We start from the raw sequence: 9137 nt of genomic DNA, 5'->3' as shown, positions 1-9137 counted from the left end.
CCGCGGCCTGTATCCCCTTCCGCGCCGGCCGGAGCGGCGCGGCGCGCGGGCTAACTTTAGCCGGCTGCTAAATATGGCGGGCGGCGAGCGCGGCTCCGCTCAGTGTCAAGGTTGGGCCCTGACTGACGGCCGCCGCGCGCGCCGCCGACCCGCGCGCCCTCTGCCGCGCGCTCCGCAGCCGACGCCGCCGCCCCCGCCCGCGGCGCACGCATCCGCCGGCCGCGCCGCCGCCGCCACCGCCGCCCTCTCGCCGGGTCTCGAACCTACGACTGCCGCACCGCGCGGCAGGCAACCTCTGGCAGCTGGACTGACGTCACCGCAGGCACGCGATTCTAGTGGCTGCGCAAGTATTGACTGTGTCGGATGCTCTATAGACCTTCCTGTGTAATGTGTCCCGAAATAAAATTTGTCCAGAAGCGTAATAGAAAAAAAAAGTGTCGAGCAAATGTCGTTAAGATGCCGGGGGCACATCAACCAGCATGGCGACCTCACTTTTAAGTTGGTTCGTTATTACGATACGAATAGCACTACGCCTTTTTTAAATAGCACCCTGTATAGTGTAATTGATAATTCATATCCTCTTCTCCAGACTTAGTCAAAAAGATGCCATTCACATAAACGTGACGAATTGTCTTCGACTTTCCTGTACTGCCGTACACAGTGTGATAACGTAACTCGTCCACTTGAACAATGCATTCACACAAGCATTCAAACAAAATGTTAGTTGACGTGGTGAAGGTAAGTCAGACACCCTGTATAGCAAGTATTACTTGTAAAATTTCACCGTCGACGAAAGATGCAGTAGTGGGACAAGGGAAACTTTTACATTCTTGAGAATAACACTTGTATTGCTACGACACATCATGTGGATTTAGAGAATAATAATAATAACAATAATAATAGTACTGTGTCATATTTCTGCTGATGTGTAATAGAGCTATAATAAGAAATCGCGATGAAATGAACATTTACTGAATCTTACAATCATCGTTACACTGACAAACGTATCGTGTACATTATTTAAAGCAGTTATGCCCATTCTGACTTCTCTGCGATACAGGTGTGATTTTTTTCAATTTGATGTCGTTTCATTCACCTCTCACGTTATGGGCGGAATGTGGGCTGTCAGCAGATACAAGCCGCCACTCTTCAGCCACATGAGAATAAAAGTTTAAATGTATTATAAAATGAATGTTCGATATAGTAAAAGGACATTCATTCAGTTGCATAATTTAAAATACGTAAAAGGCGGATTTGTTCATTAAATAAAAGATTGACATAGATGAAATGGCAATTACATATCCAGTTACTTTTGCGTCGATTTTCCATTTTATATAGCTTTATGACGGATGCTTTTTTTATCTAGCTACTTTTAAACAATCTGATGATGCCCCAAAAGGGTGAAACGCGTCATTGACATTAAATAATTTCGCAACGAAGACTGTTTTTATTCTGAAATGGCAAATGAATGTTTCACAAAAAATAAAAGACGGAGAGTCATTTGCATAATTTAAAAAGTAAGTAGCCGGTGTGCTGACTGATTGACATTGAGACAAACTTGAGTGAAATGAAGGGTGGTCCTTGACAGCCAGGAAGAAGGATGTTATGGGAACAAAGCAGTTGCGATAGCGCATAAGAGGGTGTTTGTGCGGCCTCGGATGTTTGGAGGAGGCATGCGAGAAAGTGACGAGGGATCCATTCCGGACGAATCCGTAGGATGTGGGTGGAGACGAGTGGATATGAAGGGAGCCCTGACTGGGCGAGGTGAAGTGGGTTCTGATTAGATCTGGTACGGTACAGGCATGAATGCAGCTTTCAGTAAACGATCATTTCGAGACGATTCCTTATTATATCTTAATTATACCGCGCCACGAATATGCTGCAGTGATTATTATTATTATTCCTTTCAGAATGCACGCGAATATTAGCAATAAAACGAATTTGCTGGCAGATGAGCAACAATAATAATAATAATAAAAAGAATTCGTGTGACTCGAACGCGGCAGGGGGCAGACTACTTAGTCTGCTCGACGGTTGGCCCCCTCATGTAGTATTCAACAATCTCTTTGACTCTCGACTTCTTCGAAACGCTTGCGAAGGGCATCGTACTGGAGTATTTCTTATATTTAACATCAACTGCGTGAAAAATGAGCAAACAAAAAGGGTGAGCCTTTGGATGTAGTCTTCCCTTGCGAGTCCAGGAGAGGAGCTCGGATCACGGTTCGTGCAATGTTCGCCTACTCGCTTAACGCGCATCCAACGTCTACCGTCTTACTCAGTAGTCGCCTGAGTTCTCTGTGTACCTGATGACATATACGTCAAACGTCCCAATTGATGCTGAAGACATAAAAGTAATGGAATCAGAAAAGTAAGTAGACTACCTGGTGACATGATCTCAACCATCAGATTTTACTGGTGCACTAAGCACAGTTGTCAGTAAATTATTGTAGTTAGGGGAAGACTGTAAAAATCTCAGCGGAATATTTTGAAAATTCTACGTGTCTTGATTAAATAAGTTATTAATTCTGACAGTGGTCATGAAGCTACAAACACTTGTTTCTTCGTTACCATACGCGCTGTTCTGGTTCCTTGTCTCACGCCAATCCCTCGTTTACATTAGGATGTGTTGGTTTCATCAACATTTCTGAAACTATTACCGTTATTTGCACTAGTTTTCACGTGCGATTTTTATTACAGCAATACTTACGGAATGAATCTAAAAGTACTTCACATCGTCCCTTACATAGACAATTTTTTTGAGACAAGTCACACATGTGGTTAAGGTGCCATCTCGTATCAAAATACTTCAACTTTCATTCACTTATTGTTTTAGTACCGAATTCCGCCGAACGACAGAAAATGGAAAATCGTATGGTTAAGGTGCAATCTTATAGCAAAAGTGGGATCGGAATTTCGTTCAGACTGGTTGTGGCATTCGTCGTAACAAATCTGCAGGTCGCTCACGAGTTCCTGAGGCTGTCTTCTAGCAAGTGAGAGTGAAAGTGAGAATTCTGATGGCAGTCCCAGGAAATCAACGCATTGTGCGTCGCGAGAGCTTGGAGTTGCTCGGTCACCTGTCTGGAGAGTGTGACGAAAAAGGATTGCGCCTGAAGCCATACAGACTGACGTTGTTTTACGCCTTCAGACGCAGATAAGGAGGCACGTAACGGATTTCTCGCAGACATGTTACGTCGAATTGAGGAAAATGAGACAATATTTACTCACGTGGTTGTTAGCAAATGATCAACGGTTCCTTTCGGTTGGAGTGAAAATGAATGTATGGAATGAAATATGCAGTAATTTGCTACTAGGTGATACCTCTACTACCTTAGTAAAATTTTGTATGTAAATAATCTTGTAAACTCTTTTATAGAATCGCCCTATATTGTTAAAGGTTGTTAAACACTTTTACATACTTTGTAAGTTTCGCTTTTTGTTCAAGTTTAAATTTCATGCAAAGTGATAATTTTCGCCTACTGTGAGCCTGTGTCTGTATTTCTCTCATGGTAACCGTGTCCGGAAGGAAAATTCGTATAGTCAATCATTGAAAATAGTATGTCGAAGAAAATAATAAACATGACTGAAGGGGTCGGCCGAAGAAAGTCCTAACCCACAAGAGAGTATTTTGTTGTACTGTATGTTATATGTTTTATTAAATCTATAGACAAGAACATAAATACAATAATACGAAACAATTAATATTGTACACAGCACTTTTCAACGGTATACATGGAACCACTTGTTACCATCGGCGGTGCATTTGAAAACAGAAGTAATAACGTGATATGTCTAAACCTCACTAAAAAGAGGCACCACATTTTCTTCTGACGACCCCTTCGGTTGTGTGTTGCAAAGGCAGATCTCATCAACAACATGTTATCCAACTATCGCAGCGCAAGGCAAGAATCTAATTAACTCCACATTGATTGTGTGAAGCACTTAACGCCTAAGAGCACTTCTTAGCTTATCAACTGCCCTACTTTTCGGTGTTTCTGACAGGTAATTCTTTCGGATTTCTTTAGATATTTCTAAGTATACCACAAATTATTGCGCTACAAAGTGTGAAATGGCAATCTCGGTATGACAACCGTAACAATTTACTCCGCGTAACGCGAAAGAATTTAATAAGTTGGCTGTAATCTTGTTGACGTATTTTAAAACATGCGGCTATTTTCGCATTATCTCCGTTATTACTTGCTGTGCTTCTGTTATTAGTGGTAATACCATTTCTCAAACTGATGTTATACGGGCTAAGAACTTAGTGAGATGCTGAGCTAAAGCTTTTGAAACTGACCTCAACTCCAAACACTGACATTCTAATTAATATTCACCATGCATTCTTGTATATGTCATCCTTTTTAATTAACAATTCTCATCTGTAGTTCATGGTGCTAGTGTTGCAATATTAATTTCTTTAAGTTCCGTTGCATCTACTCCTTCTGTAGCTGGTGTATTAAAATTTTTGCTGTCGGTCATAAACAGATCAGTGCTTCACAGCGCATTGAGAGTGGGGAATCTCGTGCGTCGAAGTCTCGGGTGCCGTCCCCTTTAGGACTGATTTGATACGTGGCTAAAACAAAGCACCAAAACGACATAGAAACGCTGTCTCACCATTAATTTTCGCTGCTGCTGTATTTTTGGGTGTGCCTGTACTACTTCCTATACCAAGCGGAGTCACTGTAAGGGTTCTGTGCTGCGTTGTGTTTTCTCCAAGAGCGTGTGTCTTCCACTGTTACACCAATGGAAATACTTCATTCTTCAAACAGTTAACATTTTCTGCTGTTGTATTGCAGATTAACGTAAATGAATTCACGCTTTTCATTTACAAACTGGAAGTTCAAAAAGAAACATTTTTGTGAAATTTTAATTGGCGGTTTACCGAGTCGTGATGCGACACCATTTAGCCGTTTTGTCAGTGGTAATAAACGACTTCAGCCCTTGCTGCAGAGTTTTTTTATGGCTTGCGTTGTTCTTCTGTGTGTTTTCATATTTCCCATTGTCGTATTTTGTTGAAGTACATTGTACGAAGGCCGAAGGAGGAAGGTAAGTTAAACTTTTCATCGGCAGGATTCAAAATGGTTCAAATGGCTCTGAGCACTATGGAACTTAACTGCTGAGGTCATCAGTCCCTTAGAACTTAGAACTACTTAAACCCTACTAACCTAAGGACATCACACACATCCATGCCCGAGGCAGGATTGGAACCTGCGATCTTAGTGGTCGCGCGGTTCCAGACTGTAGCGCTTAGAACCGCTCGGCCACTCCGGCCGGCTCGTCGGCAGGAGATCTGGGTTAGAGTACTACTTAGGATAGGCTGGTTTGAAAAAAGCAGTCCACTGTGTCTGTACAGAAAAAAAAGAAAAAAATGAAAAAACAAAAAAAAAAAACGATGTTAGCATTCGCCAGTGAAATCCAGGAACGTGATCCTTCTGAACAAAACTAGAAATGTGTGCGAAGCTTTTTTTATATACGCCTCCTGAGAAGGAAATGAAGCACCCAGACGACAGAGTCGGCTGTCAATATAACTTTGTACACAGAATCGATTGATACACCAATTATTAGACTTGCAGTTCTCTGTGGTATGTTCAACGGTTACCAGAGTGCAATAGTGTTGCTCGTGTTTAGTGTTAATACCAGGTCCGATAGGATGTATGTCGGACTTGAACAGCATCAACTGTTGAGTGATCACTGTGAAGGACACGTAGATGCCAGGTACTCACGTGAGACAGCGTTATCAGCACCTGACAGAGTTCGAAAGGAGAATCATTGTGCGCCTCCATGCGGCCGACTGTTTGAATCGTGCAATTTCCAGATTCGTGGGGCTTTCGGATGTGACAGTGGCCCAATATTTGACTGCATGGGAACGTGAGGGCAGGCAGACTCATATTCTCACCACTACAAGAGAGGATCTACATCTACAGACATACTCCGCAATCCACTATACGGTGCGTGGCGGAGGGTACCTCGTACCACAACTAGCATCTTCTCTCCCTGTTCCACTCCCAAACATAACGAGGGAAAAATGACTGCCTATATGCCTCTGTACGAGCCTTAATCTCTCTTATCTTTGTGGTCTTTCCGCGAAATGTAAGTTGGCGGCAGTAAAATTGTACTGCAGTCAGCCTCAAATGCTGGTTCTCTAAATTTTTCTCTAGCGATTCACGAAAAGAACGGCTCCTTTCCTCTAGAGACTCCCACCCGAGTTCCTGAAGCATTTCCGTAACACTCGCGTGATATGATCAAACCTACCAGTAACAAATCTAGCAGCCCGCCTCTGAATTGCTTCTATGTCCTCCCTCAATCCGACCTGATAGGGATCCCAAACGCTCGAGCAGTACTCAAGAATAGGTCGTATTAGTGTTTTATAAGCGGTCTCCTTTACAGATGAACCACATCTTCCCAAAATTCTACCAATGAACCGAAGACGTCTATCCGCCTTCCCCACAACTGCCATTACATGCTTACCCCACTTCATATCGCTCTGCAATGTTATGCCCAAATATTTAATCGACGTGACTGTGTCAAGCGCTACACTACTAATGGAGTATTCAAACATTACGGGATTCTTTTTCCTATTCATCTGCATTAATTTACATTTATCTATATTTGGAGTTAGCTGCCATTCGTTACACCAACCACAAATCGTGTCCAAGTCATCTTGTATCCTCCTACAGTCACTCAACGACGATACCTTCCCGTACACCACAGCGCCATCAGCAAACAGCCGCACATTGCTATCCACCCTATCCAAAAGATCATTTATGTAGATGTGCACCAAGCACATCGTAACTCTTTCATATGTGCGCCTGCAGTTCGGCAACCAGTAATGGACACCTTGCAACATTCTGCGCCATCCTATACCATTAGTCGGAGACTAGCACCAGCCGGCTACGGCTGCCGTAACAGCACAACTCAAACGGCTGCGTTTGTGTCGGTGGCGCGACCGAGAAGCACAGACTGCTGATGAAAGACGTCACATTGTAGTCAGCGATGAATCGCGGTTCTGCACTGCCTCAGATGACCGTCGACGGCGAGTATGGCGGTGACCTGTTCTCCCAGTGCTTCGGAGAGGCACAGCGGTGCTGCTAATGGTGTCGTGGTGCGTGGCTGGTAGTGATTGGCAGCACAACAGTACATACGTCCGGACATCTTGCGTCGCTGTGTGTTACCTCTCATATAACGGTATCGTGGTGCCAGTTCTCAATAGGACAATGGCACTTGTTGCTATGAATTGTCTTCGTGACGTTGAGGTAACCCCTGGCCAGCGACGTCCCCAGATCCGTCTCCGATAGGACCTGTGTGGAACTAGCTCGCACGTCTACTCCTTACCACTGCTAGTATCCAGGATACTAAAGACGTGTTCCAACAGTTGTGAACTAACGTCCCTCACAGGAGGGTACAGCGACTATGTGAACCCTTCCCAACCGGATCACTGCATGCATCCAAGCAAATGAGCTCATACAGCTAGTCGTTTGCAAATTTCACTAAATTTTGCGATCGCTGAGGGTTATATCACAAACCCTCTCAAATTGTGAAGTTTCATTTCGTTTTCTCCTCCTCTTCTAGATGCATTACGTTTTTTGTCAATCAGTGTGGCGTAATTGCCGTGTAAGTCTGTTGTGCTTTTACACGAGGTTTCAGTGGGATTATATGTGTCATAGAGATCTTTTTTTGTCATTGTTGAGTTACGCTAGGGACAAGTAAACAGTCCGTTCTCCGTGGATGGCAAATTGATATGAAAGTGGTCGGAGATTCGTCATCGCACTGCCAGGATGTTTTTAGTGGAGTTGCACTTCTCTCTGTCACTGATGTTGTTAAAGAGGCAGTAAGAGTGACGGACAAAGAAAATACTGCTCTGTTACAAGGAACATGTCACCTCTGGAGTGATGGAAAAGAATATAGGAAAGCAAATCAGGATGTTCGAACCATCGTCTGCAAGATACAGAACTCTGTAATTTGCCGTTTTTTGCGTCTCCCAACTCGCTCTTTTCTTGACTCGTGTGGTGCATAGTCAATAATCGACAGCTTCGAACAGCATTTCCACATGTGCCTTTAAGTTGGAGAGCTTTCTGCTGTACTCACAGAAATATTTGCTAATGCCTCGTTTCAAATATGTGAAAATAATTCAGTCTCTCCCGGCCTATTAATTGATCGAATCCCCGCGGTCCGCGGTGGGGGGATACAAGTCAGGCGTCACCACTGCTAACGATAACGACATGTCTGATCGCCGGAATACTGAGTCAGCAGTACACCCACTAACATGTAAAAATAACGTTGCTGCGACGAGGGATAAATGGCGCCCGTTTGCAGATACGACGCAGCGGTAATTTCTGATTCAGTCCATTAGAGAGTTGTGGTTATCTTCAGATCATGTCACGATACGAGTACGTAGGTGAATTATTCGGCCACCTAGAATTGATAAAAGGAAAGGGCAATTTGTTTTTACGGCTGAACGCTAACGGGCAGACCGAGAACGCGCCGCGGCCACTCCAGAAAAAGTGACCAGCGCTAGGCCGGAAACAGCTAAAACCTAGTGCAGGGAATTTGGACAGCGCTTGCTCGCTTAGCTGGAGGACAGGCAATGCACTATAAATGGCGGAATGTAAGAGTGTCAGAAATATGGCTTCTTACAACTCTTAGAAATTCTATAATAAATCACACTTAAATAACGAAACAAATCTGAAATATTTGTGATCTCGGAAAATGAGATGCATCCAATGATACAACGATATTTTCAGTAACTTATAAACTACAAAAGACAATCTTTTACGGTGACTAAATATTCTCACGATGAATCTTTGAATTAACAACTCTTAAATGCTTGATACGATTTCGACATATATCTCATATATAGCATTGCACCATAGTTGTCATTCCTGAAAGCCACTCATCTCTATCTAATTTACTGATTTATTACATATTTATGTATTTTTAATTTTGGGGATGTTCGTCAGAACATTGTATCCTTCATAATAACATTGCAACTGAACGCAACTTGAATACCTCGTATCTTGTCATACTTTTGTAGTTATTTAAGAAACACGTTACTGTTTTGCCGATAGCATTGTTTGAGTATGCTTACAATCGATATAAAAAATCGGTGTAATTTAAATGTGGTCAGTCACGTCTGTTAGCTG

At 43.1% G+C, this 9137-nt stretch overlaps 1 protein-coding gene across 2 annotated transcripts in view; it reads left to right on the top strand.

Moving 5' to 3' along the window:
- LOC126483710 (E3 ubiquitin-protein ligase MIB1-like) overlaps nucleotides 1-9137 on the top strand; it is a 469781-nt gene that overhangs the window by 437 nt on the left and 460207 nt on the right. Inside the window, exon 1 of one of the 2 annotated variants that reach the window (XM_050106804.1) lies at nucleotides 202-322. The exons of the other annotated variant lie outside the window; for it this stretch is intronic. The gene's annotated coding sequence lies outside the window, so the exon portion shown is untranslated. Of the gene's footprint in view, nucleotides 1-201; nucleotides 323-9137 lie in introns of those variants that run through there. 2 annotated transcript variants of the gene reach the window in all.

The sequence above is a fragment of the Schistocerca serialis genome, chromosome 6 (genome assembly GCF_023864345.2).
Source record: "Schistocerca serialis cubense isolate TAMUIC-IGC-003099 chromosome 6, iqSchSeri2.2, whole genome shotgun sequence".
In the NCBI taxonomy this organism is placed as follows: Eukaryota; Metazoa; Arthropoda; class Insecta; order Orthoptera; family Acrididae; genus Schistocerca; species Schistocerca serialis.
This window is presented reverse-complemented; position numbering and strand designations above follow the sequence as displayed.